The following is a 20940-nucleotide window of genomic DNA, read 5'->3' on the forward strand; positions in this document are numbered from 1 at the left end:
TAACACAGGGAGCTGCATCTTTTGTGAGCTCAGGACATCCATGGCCGTGCCCTGCCCAAGGTGGCATTTTGCACACGGCCCTTCTCCTTATCGTCCAGCTCTGACGACATTCTTCCTCAATTCTCAAGTGTCTCCTGAGCCTCGGAGGTGGAATAGAAATGCACTGTTTGCTGACCACTCACCATCACTTTTTCTCAGCACCTCGAGCAGCTGTGAGTACATTCACTACCACTCTCGGCAGAGAAGCTCCTCTCTTTAAAAGGAAGGGTAACATTTGTCTATGGGGATAAGCCTAGACACTCATAAGGGATTTAAAAAACAGTAATATGCTCCCTTCCCCAGCCATGTGTTTTTGATGAGGTTTAAAGTACCATGCATGGGTCCCCTCCTGTGTCACCAGCCTCAAATCCAAGCAGAGATAAGTGGACACACCTTGCCTAGCAGGTTGGTTTGGAAGTTCCTAGCATTCATATCTATGTAAAACCATGGGTGCCTTTTTCCCCACAGCAGCCTGCATGGTGCTGTCCAGCACTCAGAGCTGGCAGCAACAGGAAGTTCCTAACTCAGTCCCAGCTTTTCTCTAGTTCTTCTAACCAAAGTATACAGTCTGCAGCAACAGGGTCTTATCACCTAGTTCAGGTGCGTGGGCAAGAGGAAGGGCAAGAGGCAGTTTTGTTTCAGGGGCTCTGGGGTCCTAACCTGCAGCTCACTCAGTATCCACCCCTGACTAGTGAAACAAGGCTCTAGGGGCAGCAGTCAGCCATGCAGGAGAGCTTCCGTCTTTTCTTTAATAATATTTAGGTCATAAGATAGTAGTTTACATACAGCTTTTTTTCATACGCCTTTTGTTATGGTTAATCCTCCTTCCTGCCCCCGCAATTTCATATATATTTAGCATTATCTAATAAATTTTCAAATTCCTTAGCAGTAGCTTGTTCATAATGGTCTTCTGACTTATGATTTGTTACAGGAAAGAAAACAGTTTACTAGAGGAGAAAGAAATGAGCTTGAAATAACAGAGTTAGACCACTGTGCCATTCCAAAAGGGAACTTGTGTTTTTTTTTTAAGTCTTCATCATATACTTTTATTCCTACTGATTGTTTTTCCTTACTATTTTATAGCGCTTCAACCATTTTTTTTCTGGTTTATTTTCTCTTTCATTAATTTTGATGTTGTTGCTTTTCTCTTTATTTGGTTTGAAGGTTTCACATATAAACATATTTTAGCCTTCATTTTGTAATCCCAGCACTTAAAGAAAGATGGAAGGCAGGGAAGATCAGGAGTTCAAAGTCAGCCTCAACCACACAAGAAGCTTGAGGCCAGCCTAGGCTACATCAGACCCTATCTCAGAGAACAAAAGGGGAACGGAGGAGAAACTGTAATTGGTTCCCATTGGTTACTTTATTTGGTTTTATTCTATTAGCTGTTTATTAGCATCTAAGTATGAACATATGCTCATTATACTAATCTTTATTTTCAAAAAATATTTTAGATGTTTTATTTGTATGTGTATTGTTTTGACTGCACGCATGTATGTGAGCCACTCGAATGCCTGGGTCCCGCTGAGGTCAGAAGGGCATCAGATGCCCTGGACAGGGGTCATGAGGATTGCGTCCCCATCTGGGAGCTGGGAACTGAACCTTGCTCTTCTGCAAGAACAAGAAGTCTTTTAAGGACGAACCATCTCCCTGACCCCAGACATGTATTCAGAGCTGCAGTGTTCTCCCATACGTTTAGTGTATTCATTTTATTGTGTTTTGATGTACTCGTGTGACCATGTTCACACCAATGTCCACTTGTGGAGGTCAGGGGTCAACTCTCAGTATCATCTTTCAGGGGTTCTCCTTCCACCATGTGGGTCCTGGGGATCAAACCCATGTTACTAGGCTTGATGCCAAGCACCTTTACCAGTAACCATCTCAACAGATCCAAATTCCTTTTTTGGTTTTGGTTTTGTGGGGGTTTTTTTGAGACAGGGTTTCTCTGTGTAGCTTTGGATCCTGACCTGGAACTCACTCTGTAGCCCAGGCTGGCCTCGAACTTACAGAGATCCACCTGCCTCTGCCTCCCGAGTGCTGAGATTAAAGGCGTGCGCCACCACCGTCCAGCCCCAATGTCCTGGAATTTACTCTGTAGACCAGGCTGGCTTCAAACTCAGAGATCCACCTGCCTCTCTGTGTCCTGAGTGCTGGGAGTAAAGGTGTGCACCACCACGCCTGGTCAGATTTTTCTCTTTTAAATTCATCTGTCTGTGGGAGTGTGTGCTGTAGGAGTATGGGTTTCTGTTGAGGCCAGAAGGTTTCAGATCCCCTAGAGCAGGGGTTACAGGCAGTTGTGAGCCACCTAATGTGGACCCATGCTGGAAACTGAACTCAGGTCCTCTGGAGAAAGCAGTAAGTGTCCTAACCAGCCGGACTATCTCTCCAGCCCCCATAATCCTGTTAAAGCACCTTGCTTACAACTTGGTTTTGTTCTTTCTTCTTCATAGCTCTGTTGTTACATGCATGTAAGCTAATGATTGTATTTCAGAACTGTTCCTCTCCCCTCTTTAAAATCCCCTTTGTCCTAATTGAAGATATTCACGATAAATTCACATAGGCTAATGATTATACTTCAGAACTCTTCTCTAAACTGTTTAAGATCCCCTTTGTCCTAATTGAAGATATTCACGATAAATTCACATAGGCTAATGATTATACTTCAGAACTCTTCTCTAAACTGTTTAAGATCCCCTTTGTCCTAATTGAAGATATTCATGACGAATTATTTTTTTTTTTTTTTTTTTTTTGGTTTTTCGAGACAGGGTTTCTCTGTGTAGCTTTGCGCCTTTCCTGGAACTCGCTTTGGAGACCAGGCTGGCCTCGAACTCACAGAGATCCGCCTGGCTCTGCCTCCCGAGTGCTGGGATTAAAGGCGTGCGCCACCACCGCCCAGCCGAATTATTTTTATTACTACCATTTTCTTCAGTTAATATTTTTCTGGTGAAATGTTTCTTTATTTAATAAATTTATTGTGGGCATTTTTTTTCTGTTATTTGTCTCCTGTTTCTTCTATTTGGTCTATTTTTGTTGAATCTATTATAAACAGCAGATGTGGGGGCTGGAGAGATGGCTCAGAGGTTAAGAGCACTAGCTGTTCTTCCAGAGGTCCTGAGTTCAACTCCCAGCAACCACAAGGTGGCTCACAACCATCCATAATGAGATCTGGTGCCCCCTTCTGGCCTGCAGGTGTATATGCAGACAGAACACTGTATACATAATAAATAAATAAATCTTTGAAAATAGATAAATAAATAATTTAATTAATTAATTAATTAATTAATGAATAAATAAATAAAGGGTGTGTTTAATTCATGCTATTAATTTGACATGTTTGGGACTTTTATTATCCTGATTTATGATTTTGATATCCATCATTTTCCACAGTGGTTAGATTGGATGAAGTTTAATTTATTCCCTTATCAAACCCTCAACTTAGTATTTTACAAGCTATGTTTCTTGGTTTTTGTTTCATTTAGAGACATGGTCTCGTGTTGTAGCCCACACTGCCTCAACCTCCTGATGGAGAGGACCATAGGCATGTGCTACCACAGTCGGGGTCAAAGCTACAACTTCTGTCATACTCACACGGTATGATTAAAACCCCTTCCAGCCTTCTCTCTAGCCACACCTACTGCAGCAGCTGAAGTCTCAAACTGCAACTGCATGGCTTGTCCGTGTCTGAATAACCACAAATTTCTTAGTGCTGTGTCTGGCTCATGCTGTCTCCTCGAAAATTAAAATAGTCTATTGTGATTTTATGGAGCACGTCATACAAACTTAATCAAATAAATGCAAACATAATACACTGGGTAAAACTTCATGAAAATATGAATTCTTTACGCAAGTCAACCGTTCCCTTTGAATCCGAGTTCCACATCCTTGAATTCAGCCACCTATCTGAAAATACTCGAGAAGGGGCTGCACTGGTCCTGACCACAGACAGTCCTTTTCCTGTGTAACAACTATTTACAGAGCAGCTATGCTGTTCTACGTATTAGAATGACATGATCTATGGCACACAGAAGCGTATGCCAAGGTTATTCAGAAACACTGCCTTTTGTGCAGGGAACTGAGGGGCAGTGAGGGTTGTTCTCCAAGACAAGCTCTCACTATGTAGCCCAGGCTGGTCTTGAACTCACAATCCTTCTGCCTCAGCCTTCCAAGAACAGGCATTACAGCTTCACCTGGAGAAGTTGGTATTGAGGGAGAGAGGGTCCTAGAATCAATGCATCAAACAGTTGGGCAAGGTAGCACTTGCCTGTGATCCCACATGTGAGAAGGGAAAAGCAGGGAGGGTGAGGAGTTTAAATAATCCTCTACTACACTACAAGTCCAAGGTCAGCCTGAGCTACATGAGACTCTGTCTCAGAAAGAACAAAATGAGAAAAAACTGTTTCCCATCTGCTATTCTTGGCATCAAAGAACACCCATACAAGCACATAAGCACCACCAGATGGCACCAAACCACAGCCAGACTTTGAATCAATTTGGCTAACTTAGAGCAACTTGTAGAACCCATCACCCATCCACACATTCCTCTCACTCGCTACTCCATTCACCTTCTCTGTACTTTTCTTACTCTACACAAATGATCCATGTCAGTTCACCAATTTACATTAATAACACATTTCCAAAAAGTCAAACCATTTCTTATGGTTGGAATCATGTATTATCCTAGTTTTTCTCAAAGCTGTAGGTGCTAGCCTATGATAAAAATGCCGAAACAAAGTGAAAAATGGAAGCAATTTGTTCCAGATAGTAAACAGCATATGTCGGGCTGAATAAATGGCTCTGCCATTAAGGGCAATCCCTGCTCTTCCAAAGGACCCCCATGTTGGTTCCCAGCACACACATCAGGTAGTTCACAACCATCTGTACCTCCAGCTCCAGGAGATCCCATTCCATCTTCTGGCCTCCAAATTAACCTGCACACATGAAGTTTACACTCATGCACAAAACAAAAATAAATACTTTTTAAAAAAGAACTAGTGCCAGACAGTGGTGGCACGTTCCTTTAATCCCAGCACTCCCAGCACTCAGGCAGAGGCCAGCCTGATCTACAGAGCGAGTTCCAGGACAGCCAGGAATACACAGAGAAACCCTGTCACAAAAAAAACCAAAAAAACAAAAAAACCACCTAGCATATGTCAAGACCCAACAAGCAGTGCCTGTGGAGGTAAGAAAAGGGTACTGGATGCCCTGGAACTGGTGTTAAGATGTTTGAGCCACCATACAGGTGCTGAAAATCAAACCTGGGTCTGCTGGAAGAGCAGCCAGTGACCTTAACCACTGAGCCACCTCTCCAGCTCAACACCCAACAGAATTTGGGTTAACAGAAGCAGTTAAGAGTGAGTGTGTGTGTTTGTGTGTGTAGAAGAGGAATATGACACACTATTTGTCAGTGTGATGTTTGAAGGTGTGCTCTTGAGCTACTGACTCTCCAAGTTGAAATACCTGCTTTTTTTTTTTTTTTTTTTTTTTTGGTTTTTCGAGACAGGGTCTCTCTATGTAGCTTTGCGCCTTTCCTGGAACTCACTTGGTGGTCCAGGCTGGCCTCGAACTCACAGAGATCCGCCTGGCTCTGCCTCCCGAGTGCTGGGATTAAAGGCGTGCGCCACCACCGCCCGGCCGAAATACCTGCTTTTACACTTGGAAAATTATTTAGCCTGGTGTTCCTGAGAGTAAATTATGTTAATATATAAAACCCTCAGAACTATTCCTAGCAATATATTAATGAAACTTCGTATGTTAGAAAGGTTTTGTTCTTTATTTTTGTTATTGCTTTTGGTTTTGTTTGCCTTTACTACTTATAAGTATGTGAAAGGAGGTAAATTTCGGTGTCTGGAGCTCTCAAAGTCATCCCAGGCATAGTAACCCACGTCTATAATTCCAGCACTTGAAAGGCAGAAGCCAAAGCAGGAGGGAATCTGCCCAAAAAGAGGGGCGGGAGGAAGTGGCTCAGCTGCAGAATGCTCACACAGCATCTGCAAGGGCCTGAGTATGATTCCAGCACTGCAAAGAAAAAAAATAATAATAATCTATTGAACTTCATCCTGTGTGAAATAGAACTCACTTGAAAGATTTTAAAGGCAGAAGTGGGAGAGAGAAAAAGGAGGGGAGAAGAAAAAGAGAAAGATGCAGAGATAAATCGTTTCCATCACACACCACACACACACACACACACACACACACACACACACACACACACACACACGCACACACACACACACACACCGGCATTTAGGAATGTTTATTCCATATGACATACTAGTTCCTCTGCCCCTAAGACCATTAACTGTCAACCATATTCTCAATGATGAAATTTATTCTTTTTTTTTTCTGAGACTTTTTTTTTTCTCTTTTATGTAGCTCTAAATGTCCTGGAACTTGTTTTTAGATCAGGGTAGTCTCTAAGTCACAGATATCCACCTGACTCTGTCTTCCAAACGCTGGGATTAAAGGCATGCACCACCATGCCTGGCTTTGATGATGAAATGTAAATACAGCCTACATTAAGAATACCAGCATCTCAACTGTAAGGGGAATGGGAAAGGGCACCTGTGCCTCCCTCCACTGCTCCTCCCTCCACTGCTCCTCCCTCCACTGCTCCTCCCTCCACTGCTCCTCCCTCCACTGCTTGAGAAGACTGATCCCAGTTCACTTCAGTCAGTTTCTAGATGTTATCTCTAAAGATTTTCAGTTCCTTTTTTGTTGTTGTTTGTTTTTGTTTTTGTTTTTTCGAGACAAGGTTTCTCTGTGTAGTTTTGGAGCCTGTCCTGGAACTCTCTCTGTAGACCAGGCTGGCCTCGAACTCACAGAGATCCACCTGCCTCTGCCTCCCGAGTGCTAGGATTAAAGGTGTGCCATTACATACCCCGGACAGTGGGCTGGTGTCTCCTGACTCAGCCTTCCTCCTCCCAGAATTCTCCTTGTCTGTTTATCCCGCCTATACTTCCTGCCTAGCTATTGGCTAGTCAGTATTTTATTAAACCAGTGTACAAAAGCATTATCCCACAGCAGCCAGGTAGTTCTCATCCATGTATTTAATTTTTTTATTTCATTTATTTATTTTTGATAAGCTCACAGGTATGTGCACATGCACACACTATGGTGCACACGTGGAGGTCAGTGGACTCTCTTTTCATCATGTAAGTCTGGGTGGGGATCAACTCAGGTTCTCAGGCGAATGGTCCATATGCTAAGGCACACAGGTAGAGCCATGGAACATGTGGCAACATACAGGTTAACAGAAATGGGCTGAGTTTAAATGTAAGAGCTAGTCAGTGGTAAGCCTGAGCTAATGGCCAAGCAGTTTTAATTAATATAAGCTTCTGAGTGATTATTTTATAAGTGGCTACTGAGTCCAGAGAAAACTTCAGCTACACCTGACTTCTAAATGAAGTTTACCATGTCGACTTTTAAACTCGAGCATAAACCACGGTATTTTTATAGTATTTGTGACTCTTGACCAATAATAAATGCGCATTTTCACACTATGCTGCATTTGTTATTGATATCCCAACGCAGAAGTTACAGTCAGCATTACTTTTCCCAGGCTTGAATGTGCTAACAGAGAGGTGCGTGCCCCGACACCACAGTGGAGAAGGCTGGCAACTCGAATGCCTTAGCATTTGGACCTCCTCTGCAATGCTGGGTACTCAGATTTGGAAACACTCTAATGTTTCCAAATTCAGAGGCTTCACCCTATGGCCAACAAGCTCCACACACAAGAAGACTGAACCCCTCACAGATGTTAAGCAGAGTGCCAATAGTCCCCGGAAGTGCTCCTTTATCAACCTGAAGAAACATTTGCACAGAGAGACACTCACAGATGCTCCCAACCCAACTCTTAGCAACCCGACCACCTTACAAGATATTGGGTTTTAAAAGAGTCTGTTAAAAATAAAACACAACATTAAGCATATTAGTAATTACCTGCTAGTTGACAGCTATAAATGAAGAGAGAAACATTTTTACCATTCCACTGGGAACTTTTACATTTTGGAGAATTCCAATAAAAGCATCTTTCAACAACTAAGCAGAGTTATATAGTGGGTAGCTGTTCCAGCTTTGATCTGGAAGCACTATCCCCACTGAGGCTTCAATAACTGTCACGCCTACAATGCGGGGCTGAGACAGGAGCCCTTAAGACCTGAGATACGGTTGTGCAGGCTCTCTTGGTTCCTGGATCCTGGACACTGGAGGTAGACCGAGCAGAGTTCTACAGGGAACACCGCTGGACTGCGCTACACCTTTCCCAGACCCTGTTACCTATCCCTTCACTTGTAAGTTACCCCACAAAATAAACCTCCCTTTTAACTACGTGGAGTTGCCTTAATACTACAGCCAATAGAGTTCTAAGTTCCTTATTCTTCTTTTCAGAACCACTGGGTATTTTAAATTTAGAAATCTATGAATGCTAGAAAGTTAATATATACCATTATGATTTGGATCTGAAATGTCCCACACAGATTCTTATGCTGAATGCTTGGTCCACAGATGCTAAGTAGAACTGTTCTGGGAAAGTTCTGGAAACTTTAGCTTGGTAGTAATGTTTTCTTTCTTTTTAGGCCCCCCTCCCCTTTTTTTCCTTTTCTTTTCTGGTGCCTTGCTTAGTTTTACTAAGATACTCTTACTGTGTAGCCCTGGCTGGCCTGGAACTCAGAGACCCACCAGCTTCTGCCTCCCAAGCACTGGTATTAAAGACATGTACCTCAAGATCATCATTCTGTTTAGACTTTTGAAGCAGGATCTTGCTCAGGCTGGCCTCAAACTTGCAATCCTCCTGCCTCAGCCTCTCAACTGGTGGGATTCCAGGAATGTATCATCATACAGTTCATTTTGGAAACTTTAGGAGGTGGGACCTAGCTGGGGGAATTAGTCACAGGGGATGGGATCTTCCTGGTATCTTGTTCCTGTCTCTGCTTCCTGTCATGCTCCTGCCTCCACAATGTTTTGCCTCCACAGATGGAGCCAAGCAACATGTTAGCTTAATGACATTCAATTTTAAACTGTTTTATAGAAATCTACTGAAAAAGAATAAATGCTCGGGTCTCAAAGCAATGTTCTACAACAAACAGAAGTAGGCCATCACAGGGTCCAAAAACTCTAGTCTGGTGAGTCCTGTGATAGCCAGATTGAGCTACGTAGTCAAGACCCTGACTCAAAATTACATACATTCAAACACACATGTATAAAAAATAAAATAAAAATAATTCAAGGAATTCTAAAGACTAATAAGCATTCCCCAAAACATCAGGGCTAGGTCAGAGAGAGAAAAGAGGCATAGCAAATACAGAGGGAACAAAGGGAAAGCAGCCCTGTCAACAAGCTCGGGTTTATTAACAGGTGAGTGTCCGTGGGCAGACAGTGAGAGACCACAGAAGTGAGAACTGCTTGCTTAAGGAAGGTCCCAAAAGACTCACAATGAGTAGGATGGGCTATTCATACTCAATCTGAACATTTTAATAAACATAATCGGGTCAAACAGGTAGGCATGCCTCGTGCCCCAGGACCTGCAGCCGTTTCAGTAACACTGACGTAATGGCTGAAACGAGGAGCATCACGGCCACTCTTCTTTATTTAAAGACAAGCATGATGGGAAACATCTGCCACGGGTGCTGTTACCCCACTGCAAAAGCCAACAGCATTTAGGGAAAGTGCCTTAATCACTTTCCTACTGCTGTAATAAGACAGTGTGACCAAGGCAACTTATTAAAAGAGCATTTATTTGGGGTGTCTGGTTTCAGAGAGTTGGAGTTCATAGCCATCGTGGTGGCAGGCAGGCAGGCATGGCACTAGAATATCTGAGCACTCAAATCTTGAGACAGAACCACAAGGCAGACAGCCTCAGAATGGTGGCAGTTCTTTTGAAGCCTCAAAGCATCACCAGTGATACCTTCTCCAAGACCACACCTCCTGACCCTTCCCAAGCAGTTCCACCAACTGGGTACTAAGTATTCAAATATATGAGCCTATGGGGGTCTTTTTCATTCGAAACACCACAGGAAGCTTCCTAAACAAGCTTTGCACATACAGGCAAGAACACTACCACTGAGCTACATCTGTCACTACTAATACTGTTATTTTTTTCTAGTGAGCACTTTATGTACCAAGTTTTTCAATCCCCCCCCCCCCCCCGTTTTTCAAGACAAGGAAGAAAAAATTATTAAGTTTGAAAAATTTACAGCCAGAGAAATTGTCACTGGAATAATGGAAGAAAAAGCTACCACAAATCAGTAATAAAACTAATTCTTCAGGTACCAAGATAAAATGAAACCTCTAACCGTCAACAGAGAACACACTTAAGTCCTAAGCCTCTCCCCAAATAGTATGACAGGCTCATGCCTCATTTGGAGCCCAGCGTCTGTTATGAGCAAAGATGCCAATGACATCTGCATATGCCAGGAAATAAAATTAACATGAAGTTAAAGCCTGGATACTAGAATAATTGACCCTTCATAAACATAGAACAATGTTCTATCTGGGAGAAAAAACAAATACACACACTTCTATAGTGGTGAGAGTCACAATTCCCTGTTCATTTTGGTCTGCCCTGCTTCAAGTCTATAATTTTTATCACATATATCTAAGTCCCTATAAAAAGAAGTGATACAATAAACTCAGTTTCCGATATTTTTTAGTAAACACAGTTCTTAATATGCATGTATGTTGCTTAGCATACTTCTAATCAGTTACTTCAAGCTGATGCATATACGGTTATTTTAATAAATCATGGTTTTTTCCATCACTAAGAAATTGCTGTTAAACTAAAAGTTCATTTCTTTTTGGCAACTAAAATGGCCAAGTAAAATCTCACATTGGGGGCTGGAGAGATGGCTCAGTGGTTAAGAGCACTGGCTGCTCTTTCAGAGGTCCTGAGTTCAATTCCCAGCAACCACATGGTGGCTCACAACCATCTGTAATGAGATCTGGTGCCCTCTTCTGGCCTGCAGGGATACATGCAGACAGAACACTGTATACATAATAGATAAATAAATCTTTAAAAAAAAAAATCTCACATTAGTGCTGAGACTCCACCCCACGGTTACCATGAGAACCACAGAACAAGAGTGGATGGGGGAGGTGGGGTACACCAGACTGGGCAGGTTTACTCACAAGCACGCCAGGGTTTACTAATTCCACAGCAAGTCAGTGGGCACTTGTTGATAATTTTGTCCATGTTTTAAGTATTGTATGTTACATTTTTTTAAAAACTCCTCCCAACATTTTTGCATACACTTTATTGTACAGGCAGGCCCTTCAGCACAGCCTTTCCATATATAATTGTGCTTACTGCATGTAGTACGCCACAAGGCCCAGAACACTGACTCTCCATGAAGATGAAAGTCAGTGAAAATGTCAACGCGTGGTTATTTGTATAAAGTGCTAAAAAAATATGAAAAGCATCTCAAGATAACTTTTATTTACAGATATCAGAACCAAAAGATTAACTTAGGCTTCCTAGCCCAAATGATTAAAATAATGTTCCTATTATGTAACATAGAGGCCACCAGCCCTACATAATCCTGCCAGTTCAACAGACTAGAATTCAATCAGGCCGGATGCTGTGTCTCACCCAGGCCACAGTAAGACCTACACTCAGCAGTGAGCAAGGAGAACAGATGAGGGGCAGTGGTTCCTCCCCTGCATCAGACCTGTACAAAGCCCTGCACCCACCTTCTTCACTCCGAAGATAAGGATACCAGGCCAACCATCCATCTTAGTTGCTACCACGCTCACGGACCTACAAGTGTAGCCCAAATCTGCAGAGGCAGAAGACTTAGGGAGGTGTTTCTTTGTCTTACTCTCTTTTCATTGATAGTACTCAAGATTTTGCAAAAACTAAATCTGTGTTGTTTAATTGGCTTAAAACTTACAGGCAGTCCTCTATTTCCCTTTAGTGAAGCTCAACACTTGGATAGAAAGTTTTAAAAGCCCTTTACTCCCCTTTTCCCCCACACTGAATCTCCTTCTGCAACTCAGAGAAGGCACGTTCCTCCAGACCTTGCCGTTTCTACCCGGCTGGTTACTCCAAACCCTTCACAAATCACTTTCTCGGGCAGGCAGTCTCTGACCTGCCTGCAGTTCCCACATTTTATATCGCCATAAGCCACGCTAACTTGTTTAATCTTTTCTACAAAGCTGAAGGGCCAGCCAGAGCAGAGGCTCTGTCTGCCACATGGAAAGTCAGTTCTGAGCTGGCCCACAGCAAGTCCTCAGCACCTGTGGGCAAATGGCTAAATGGACCTGCCTACAAATACGTTTTGATAAAGTCTCCTCGGTCACCCAGGACACTGCAGCTGGTATTCCTGGGCGTCATCTGAGGCTGTGAGTTAGCTGGCCGCACGGAAGATGAAGAGAAATACGGGCTTCAAAGTATGAATGATGCTGAGAACTAAAGTTCATAAAACTGTCTTGTATTAGGACTTCCGTGAAACAGCAGATTTTAGCTTTGAGCTTTTCTTATCACGAAAAGGCGTGTCTGAGACGGCAGCTGTATCAGTCTACTCCAATACAGTAACCGTTTCCCAACCCACAGTGTAGGGATTTCATAGCATCAGGCTGTAAACTCCAAACATAGGCAATAAATTTTAGAGTGTAGATAATTCAGATTAAAGTCTCTCTTCAATCAAATTAATAAAATTTGTAATAAACAGATATACTATTTTATAGTAAAATTTGAAGTGTTTTTAACAGTTTTATCTTTATTAACATCTTTGTCTGTGTACGATTTGTGTATATCCCAATGTGTATGATATGATGTATGTATGTAGGCTCATTCATGGGTGTGCATGTGTACCAGAGTGTGTGTGCAGTCAGAAGACAACTTCGGGTGTGGTCCTCACCTTCCATCTTGTTTCTGAGACAGGATCTCTGCTGTTTTACTGTCCCATGAACCATCTCTCCAGCCCCTTAACTGGTGTTTCTTTTTTTAAAAAACTAAAAAAAATTCTTGAGTACAAAAGAATTAATATAGCTTCTGAAACAAACAACAAAAAATTCTTTTCTAGTGACCTATTTTCTAACATACTTTTCATTCTTCCTCTATATAACAGTTGTTTATATAAATAGTACTGAAAATAACTCCTTTCCATTTCTGCTTATCAACTGGCAGAGCCATTACTTACTTGCTTTGGGTCATTTTTCCCTTCTGTGTGTCTGTATGTGTACGCACTTGTACTTGGGTACCACACAGGCCAGAACTAAGGCTTTAGGTAATCTGGAGCTAGAGTTACAGATGGTTGTGAGCATCTGGATGTGGGTGCTGGGAACCCAAGTGAGGTCCTTTGCAAGAGCAGCAAGCGCTCTAACCACAGAACATTTCTCCAGCCCATCCATATTGTTTCTAAGGTAGTGTCTGAGGACACAACTCATGGTGGCCTTGAACTAACGATCCTCCTGCCTCAGCCTCACAAGTGCTGGAATCACAGGCATGAGCCATCACACTCAGCAAATGTTTTGGGTTTTAGTAGCTTGTCTTAAAAGACAGTGAAGAAGTCTGAAAGCTGAATAAGCACACATAACGACCTCCACACTACAGCTTGCCCACATTGTTCATAAACTGGACATTTTAATGTCTAATTCCAAGTAAATGGGAATTGGGGGTTTGGGGAAGATTCATAATTATAACATATTATAATTTCATTAATTCTAAGATGCAGTTTTTCACATTCGACATCTCTGAAATTGGGATGTGTCTTATAATTGACGATCTCTTACTGTGTATAATTGGAAGCATCTTTCTCCTACCCTGGTATAAAAGTTATAGTTTTTAACCACTGATGGCCTCAGGCTAAATGAAACTTAGATATTAAAATATTAAAAGACATTCTCCAATAATGCTTTCTAGATCTTTTAGTCGCAATACAATTATAATTCAGTTATTCCAGAAAGAAAACTCAATTAACTTTGAGGTTCATGTTTGCCATTTCTACGACCAACCCCAAGAAAACAGACAATGAAAAGAAAACATTTTTAAAAGGTTTGGAAAAACATCTGTATTGGAAGAGGGAACAGAAGGGTAAGGAGAAGATGTCGTGAGTGCAGCTTCAAGTCATCCCAGGCTCAGGCAGCCTGGAGCTTTCCCCAAAGACGGAGGAATTACCAGGGCAGGGAAGGGGGACAACTTGGGTAGCAAACTGCTTAGGTGAAGATACTACTTTATGATTTCTTCTTAAGGAGGAGTCTGTCATTCTTTAAATAAAAATATGACATAGGTAGATGAAAGAACTGTAACAAAATATAGCACCATAAACATTCTTAATAAATGAAAAGCCAACCTACCAGCACTGTCTTCTCCTGGCTCTCTGTCACCTTCCGGTGATGCTACGACTGGGCCTTTTCAGGTCCCCATTTCTCAAGTCGATCTTCTACCTCCCTGTGGCAACAATATTTTCTAATTAAAAGAGTTCTTTTGTGCCACAGGGAGGATTTCTGATGGTATAACAAATACAGAAGTTATCACAGCTCATCAGAAAGTCAGACTCGTCTTGAGTCTTCAAGACACAAATCCAGCTTCTGATATCTCAATAAAGAAATCTGACTTTATTTTTTCAAACTGTGTTTATAAATCTCAATTTTCATTTATTAAAAAGTAACCATTGCTTTCTTATTGAATTATTTAACTTTCAACTAACATTTCAATACAATTTTTTTTTTGCTCACTAAAAGTTTTAAATATTTTTTACATTTTTATTTATTGTACATTGTGAGTGTGTATGTATTTGGGCACTCGCGTGCCAGGACAAGTGACTGGCAATCAGAGGCTAACCTTCCAGAGTTATTCTCTCACCCCACCATGTGGGTCCCAAGGACCAAATCAGGTCGTCAGGCCTGTGGTGGCACGCACTTTTACCCACTGAGCCATCGTGGCAGCCCACAAACACAGAATTTTTAAGTTGTCTTGGTAATTAAGTACAAGGATAACCTTTCACGCTTCCGTGGCTGCAAAGTCATGCCACGACTCCTCAGTGGAGAGATGCAAGGATCTTAAAGACCGAAGATCGACACACCTATTTGTGATGCAATCTAAGAACGACCAAAAGAAAATGACAAGACAGCTACAAGGATGAGCATGGCAGCACAGGCCAGTTACCGGCTGCTTGGAAGGCCGGGGCGGAAAAACAGCTTGAGCCCGTGCTTTAGGGCCAACCTGGGCAGCGTGTAAGGCTTGTATCAAATAATGATACTAATTTTAAAAGATTAAAACATGTCAATACCAAATTTGTGTTATTTGGATTTTTAAAAGTAGAATCATGTCTCAGTGATAGTGATGACTTTCAGTTTGTTTATTCTTTATAATACTTCCCATCATATATTGCTTTTATTGTTAGAAAAAAATCAAACTTAAGTATGATCAAAAATTATTAAAATCAACAGTCTATGAAATAACTCATCTACATGTGACATTACAGACTTGCTATAATCCTTTATATATGACCATGTTCAGGTATTTTTGGATGACTTTCAAATTTCTGAGTAATATTAGATTATTCAATGAAGAAATGCTGAAGATTTCATATAAATGACATCCTTTCCTCTCTTCCTTTCTTTCCTTCATTCTTTTGTCTGAAACTGGGTCTGGCTCCATGTAGCCCAGGCTGGACTCACTCACCATCCTCCTGCCTCAGCTTCCCACATACTGAGATTGCAGGCCTGTGTCACCACACCTGAACATAAAATGGTTCCTGATTAACTAAATTAGTAACTTCAAATTCTACTGGTCTGGTTTGTATTTCCACACTACCTATCACACGTTCAACACAAAAGGAAACACACACACACACACACACACACACACACACACACACACTATTTTAAAGTTACTTTTATCCTCACTGCAAAGAAAAAGGGCGCATGTGAGAACAACATAAGAAAGCAACTAAATTCAGACAGAAAGTGGAAGATCAGAAGAGTGACTAATGCTGGCCGTAATAGCTGGAGAAAGTCCCAGGTACCTGGACCTATGGCAAACAGTGCTGAGTATATTACAGATGAGGGAACAGAGAGGAAGCTCAGTACATTTTGAAAAGTCCTTGTGAAAGGCAGGAAGGAAAAGAGCTGGGAGAGTAGTTTCCACAGGTAAGGTCAGATCATGAAGGACCTACTTCTGGATGGCTCAAACGCCACTGAGCTTGCCAGAAGAGTGGCCTTTGAAACCTAGCAACCAAAGAGCTGACAAGTGCCGTGAGCAGTAGATTGACTGACAGACACAGTGAGCTGTGGACTGACTGACAGACACACTGAGCTGTGGACTGACTGACAGACACAGTGAGCTGTGGACTGACTGACAGACACACTGAGCTAAGGAAGAAGGACAAGGAAAAAATGCTTGCTGAATGTATGTGTTTGCTGTGATTTGTTTTTTCCTTTTTTTCACATGGAAATGAACGAAAATACAACAGATGTAAACAGATTTAATGTCCTGACTCAATGCACTACCGACTGTCAAACTTGGAAGCATACAGAAAGCTTCTGGTGACGTCAAGGGAAGACTTGCTCAAGAACTGTACTTTAAGTACTTCTTTCACGACAAGGTTCTGACAACCTTGAATAAACACTCTGAAAAGTTGAAATATTGCCAAGTAAGTGCTACGGAGAACAACCGAAGGCAGAACCAGCCAAACAAGGCAATACTCTTTCCTGCCACACAAAGATGCTTGAAAGGCTAAAAGGAGAAAGTGAAACTCACTCACCCAGGATGCTCTCAGATTTGCTTTTGCAATTCCTCATGTTTTTCAAAAGACAAACATTTCTAATTACAGTTAGTAACTCTGTATCATTTTTTACCCAGCACAAATGCAGCCATGAAAACCCGCCCCGATAGGGCCATTCTCCAATACCTTTCCCTAGGTCTAGGTCTAGCTTATTTCCACAGCATCAAATGAGGAAGACTCCCCGATCTGCCTCTTCCCTGCTGTTACTGGGCTGCAGTTACACCCAGCAGCTTCTAGCTGGCCCCTCGCTCTTTCCACCCTACTGTCCATCCCAGGAGAGTAGCCTCATCAACAGGGCTCACATAGCTTCAGACCGGTTTGTTCAATGAAGAGGCTGGGCAGGGACCAGAGGAGGAGAGAAGATTAGGGACTGAATCCCTGGCTCCTTCACTACAGCACTGCCATCCACCCAGGTGCATCCTTTGACCAAGGTCCCAGGTTTTCCCAAGGTGATTCCTTTTCCAGGGCAACTGCTTCACATTTGAGTAGCTGAGCAGTCCCTCCTCTGAGCTCTGGAGCCAAGAATAGAAATAGCTCTGCTGTAGAGTGCTGGAACACTGCCCCCCGCCCCCTCCTTCGCACTGTACTTACTTTCCTTTACTAAAACTTCCCACAAATTAGCCTAATTTGAGTATGCCATTTCCTTTGATGGAACCCCGGTAATTCCTCTGTGCATCTGTAAATACCTAAATATTCCTTCTTGGATACTTTATTTCAGCTCACAATCAATGTGACTATTAACAAAATCATCGGCTTCTCAAGACAGTCTTTCCTTCCACAAATCTCTACAGGATGCCACTGTCTCTTATTATCACAGGGTGACAGTTTTCGTGAGTATGCCCTCCCTTGTCTCCAGGTGAGAACTGATGTGGGATGATGTTTATGTAGCCCTCTGTTCCTACAGCCATTACGTTAATATTTCTTCAGTCACGGTTCAAGTCACAACAGCCAGTCTTCCTGCCTTCTTGTCCCAACAATTGCTATTTAAATTGTATTTGTTTATTTATGTATACTACTTGAGATTGAACATAAGGCCTTGCATACTAGGTAAGCACTTTCTAGAATCCATCCTCTATCCAGAGATGCCAGATCCACAGTAGTGCTTCCTCCAGAAAAACCTCGAAATCTTGCGCCTGTTTTATCTGCTTAATTACTAACTCTTGTCATTCAATAAAATTTATTTCCTATCTATATATTTTAATGTGAACATTAAGAACTAAATTGTCGAATCTCTGTAGAGAATCCACTAAACTCCTCACTCTCATCACATCCACCTGTCTGCAGGCCCCGTGCTGGAGAAGTGCTCGGCCCCATGAGTTATTTCAGGCCTCCAGAGACAAGCTCAGCCTCCACAGCTTACTACTGCTCTGTAAGGCTCTCTGGGATTACTAACCTGAAGCATCCTCACAGCAACTTCTTAGCGCGTTAGATAAATGCACTTCTTGAAAAGTTTTACAGAACCTGGTGTTTCCCACAACATTTAAGAGGATGTTAGTTCACCCCTAAGCTCTGAGAAGAAAATGTAGACTTCTAAAAGAAAGATAAACAAAATAGACTGACAATAGTTACTATCAAACTGAGAATCCTTGTACACTTAACAATGAGGGTAGTGTTTCTGGCATGGATGTGTGTGGGTATAGAGAACTAAAAGAAGAAAAACTTCAATGTGACCACCAGAGCTTATAGAACAAGTTAAACTATTATTTTAGGTTGATAAAATATTATAAGCCAGGTGTAGTAGCGCACACCTTTAATCATAACACTTGGGAGGCAGAAGCAGGCAGACATCTGACTTCAAGGCCAAGTGGTCTACATACCAAGTTCCAGGACAGCCAGGACTACACAGAAAGACCCTGTCTTAAAAAAACAAAGAGCCTCTCTCTCTCTCTCTCTCTCTCTCTCTCTCTCTCTCTCTCACACACACACACACACACACACACACACACACACACACACACACACATCATAGTTTAAAGGAAGTCTAGGAAATATTTCCTAAACTTCTACAAGGAAATCCTATTGTGTATATTTTTTTAACTTCATGTGTTCATGATGTGTATGTGCATGTGTTAACATGCCAGGATGCACATCTGGAGGTCAGAGGACAACTGTGTGGAGCCAGTTCTTTCCTTCCAACGCAACAGAGGTCCTGTTGCCAGGTCGCCAGGCTTGCAAGAGAGCCCCAATAACCACTGAGCCATCTCCACAGCCCTTACCCAATAGTCTTAATTCCCTCAATGCACCAAATAAAAACTGAGACCTTGTATTCCTTTCCGCTTCTTCTCAGTCAGTTTCTTTCTAAACCTCTTTTTAAACAAGTTTAGAATTTCAGTTATAAACTTTTAACATCACAAGGAATGACCTTCCCATTCTAACCCATTACCGAATGGAAACACAGACCCAGCTAAGCATTGGCAACCCTTACTCGCTTGTACATTCTAAATATCAGAAGGAAATCCACTTAAAGTGTGTGGTTAGATTAAAAAAAAAAAAAAAAAAAAGAAACAAAATCAAGCTCAGATTTGCTCACATAACTATTTGGAGGAGTGTGGTGGGTGCACAAGACAAAAGCTAGCCTATGGCTATCAATTATTCTTGTAAAGTTATTAAAATTCATGGCCAAGAATGGAACTAAACATGTAAAGTCCGGAGGTACTTTTTACTATTTTAGAATAATGTAAGTGATTTGTCTAACTACTGCTTAAGAAAAATGAGTCTGAAGAACAGTATTGAGAGTGGGTATGGTAGAGCATGTGGGTCATCCCAGCTCTCAGGAGGCAGCAGCAAGAAGGCAGTACCAAGTTCAAGGCCTGCCGAGGGTCCCAGAGAGACTCTCAAAATAAAATAGTATTGAATATTAAAAAAACCACTTGTCAAAAACAATTACAATATCTGATTATAATGGCATAACAGAATCATTACAATACAAAAGTAACTGGCTTTTCTCCGCATGGGTCATACTAGGCCCAGGCTGGCCTCAAACCCACAGCCTCCAGAGGCTCAGGTTCTGGAGTAGTCCAGTTACACCTCTGCACCACACCCAGCTCCAGTCCTCCTTTTTAATATCACAATTCATATCTCTGTCCTGTGAATGGAATCCTCTCCATTCCTTAACTGGGTTACATTCATTTCTTATTCCAATTGTTCTACATGAGTTCATTGAAATTAGTGAAGAATTTCTCATCAATTAGACCACAACATCCGTCAGCCTGCTCTGGTATTCTAATACACTGTATACCCTAAAGCATCGACTTATGCGAATCCCGCACTGCTGTTTTCACTTCTTTAAGTTTTCAACTTGATGCCAAAACCCTGTCATTTTTGGTTGTTTTTCGTTTTGTTTCATTTTATTGTTTTGTCTTTTGAGACAGGGTCTCTCTCTGTAGCCCTGGACAGCTTGCAATTCGATATGTAGACCAGACTGGCCTCAAACTCACAGATCCGCCTGCCTCTGCCCCGCAAGTGCTGGATTAAAGGTGTGCACCCCCACTGCCCACCCCCAAACTATCTAGAAATCTCAAACAAGTTCTCATTTTGTGCTTTCAGCTTAAGCTATCACAATTTTTAGTGTGCAGTTACTGTTTTATCTGGCTATAGTGGCATGATAGAATCATTACAATATCTACTCCAAACTGTCATTGTATTTAGTACTTTTAGTTCTTTAACCTCAAGAAGGAAACTCAGGTCTAGAGAGATGACGGTGTGCTGCCTGCTCTTCCAGAAGACTCAGGTGGAAGTCCCAATACTCACATAGCAGCTCCAACTATCTGTAATGTGGGCATCCATCAGATCCAAGGCATCCAATGCCCTCCTCTGGCCCCTGTGGGCACCAAGCACACATGTGGTGCACAAACATACATTCAGGCAAAGCACCCCTACACATACAATTAAATAATAATAACATTTTCTTTTAAAAATGAAAGCCATCCCTGAACTTCCGCCTTCAGCCTAGAAAACTCACATGAAGGAGCAGCGCTCCCGACTAGAACAGGGCACCACTCCAGACCGCGGTCAGAAGTCAGGCGAAGCGGTGCGCTCTTCACCTGAGCTCTGCTGGCACATCACCTAGTTCGGAAAAGCACGGCAGCTTCTAACCTCTAACTCAATAACGAGGTGAGGCTGCAGAACCAAGTGAGTCTGGAAGCTAGAAACACTCAGAAGGCAGCCGGCACTGGGCCTC

The 20940-nt window shown here is 42.1% G+C and overlaps 1 protein-coding gene across 3 annotated transcripts in view; it reads right to left on the bottom strand.

Annotated features, from left to right (window-relative positions):
- The window catches only part of Elf2 (E74 like ETS transcription factor 2), a 90690-nt gene that overhangs the window by 36007 nt on the left and 33743 nt on the right, over positions 1–20940 (bottom strand). Inside the window, exon 2 of one of the 3 annotated variants that reach the window (XM_052730213.1) lies at positions 14329–14422. The exons of the other annotated variants lie outside the window; for them this stretch is intronic. The gene's annotated coding sequence lies outside the window, so the exon portion shown is untranslated. The remainder of the gene's footprint in view (positions 1–14328; positions 14423–20940) is intronic. 3 annotated transcript variants of the gene reach the window in all.

The sequence above is a fragment of the Peromyscus californicus genome, unplaced genomic scaffold (assembly GCF_007827085.1).
Source record: "Peromyscus californicus insignis strain IS unplaced genomic scaffold, ASM782708v3 Scaffold_9__1_contigs__length_137607984, whole genome shotgun sequence".
Lineage (NCBI taxonomy): Eukaryota > Metazoa > Chordata > Mammalia > Rodentia > Cricetidae > Peromyscus > Peromyscus californicus.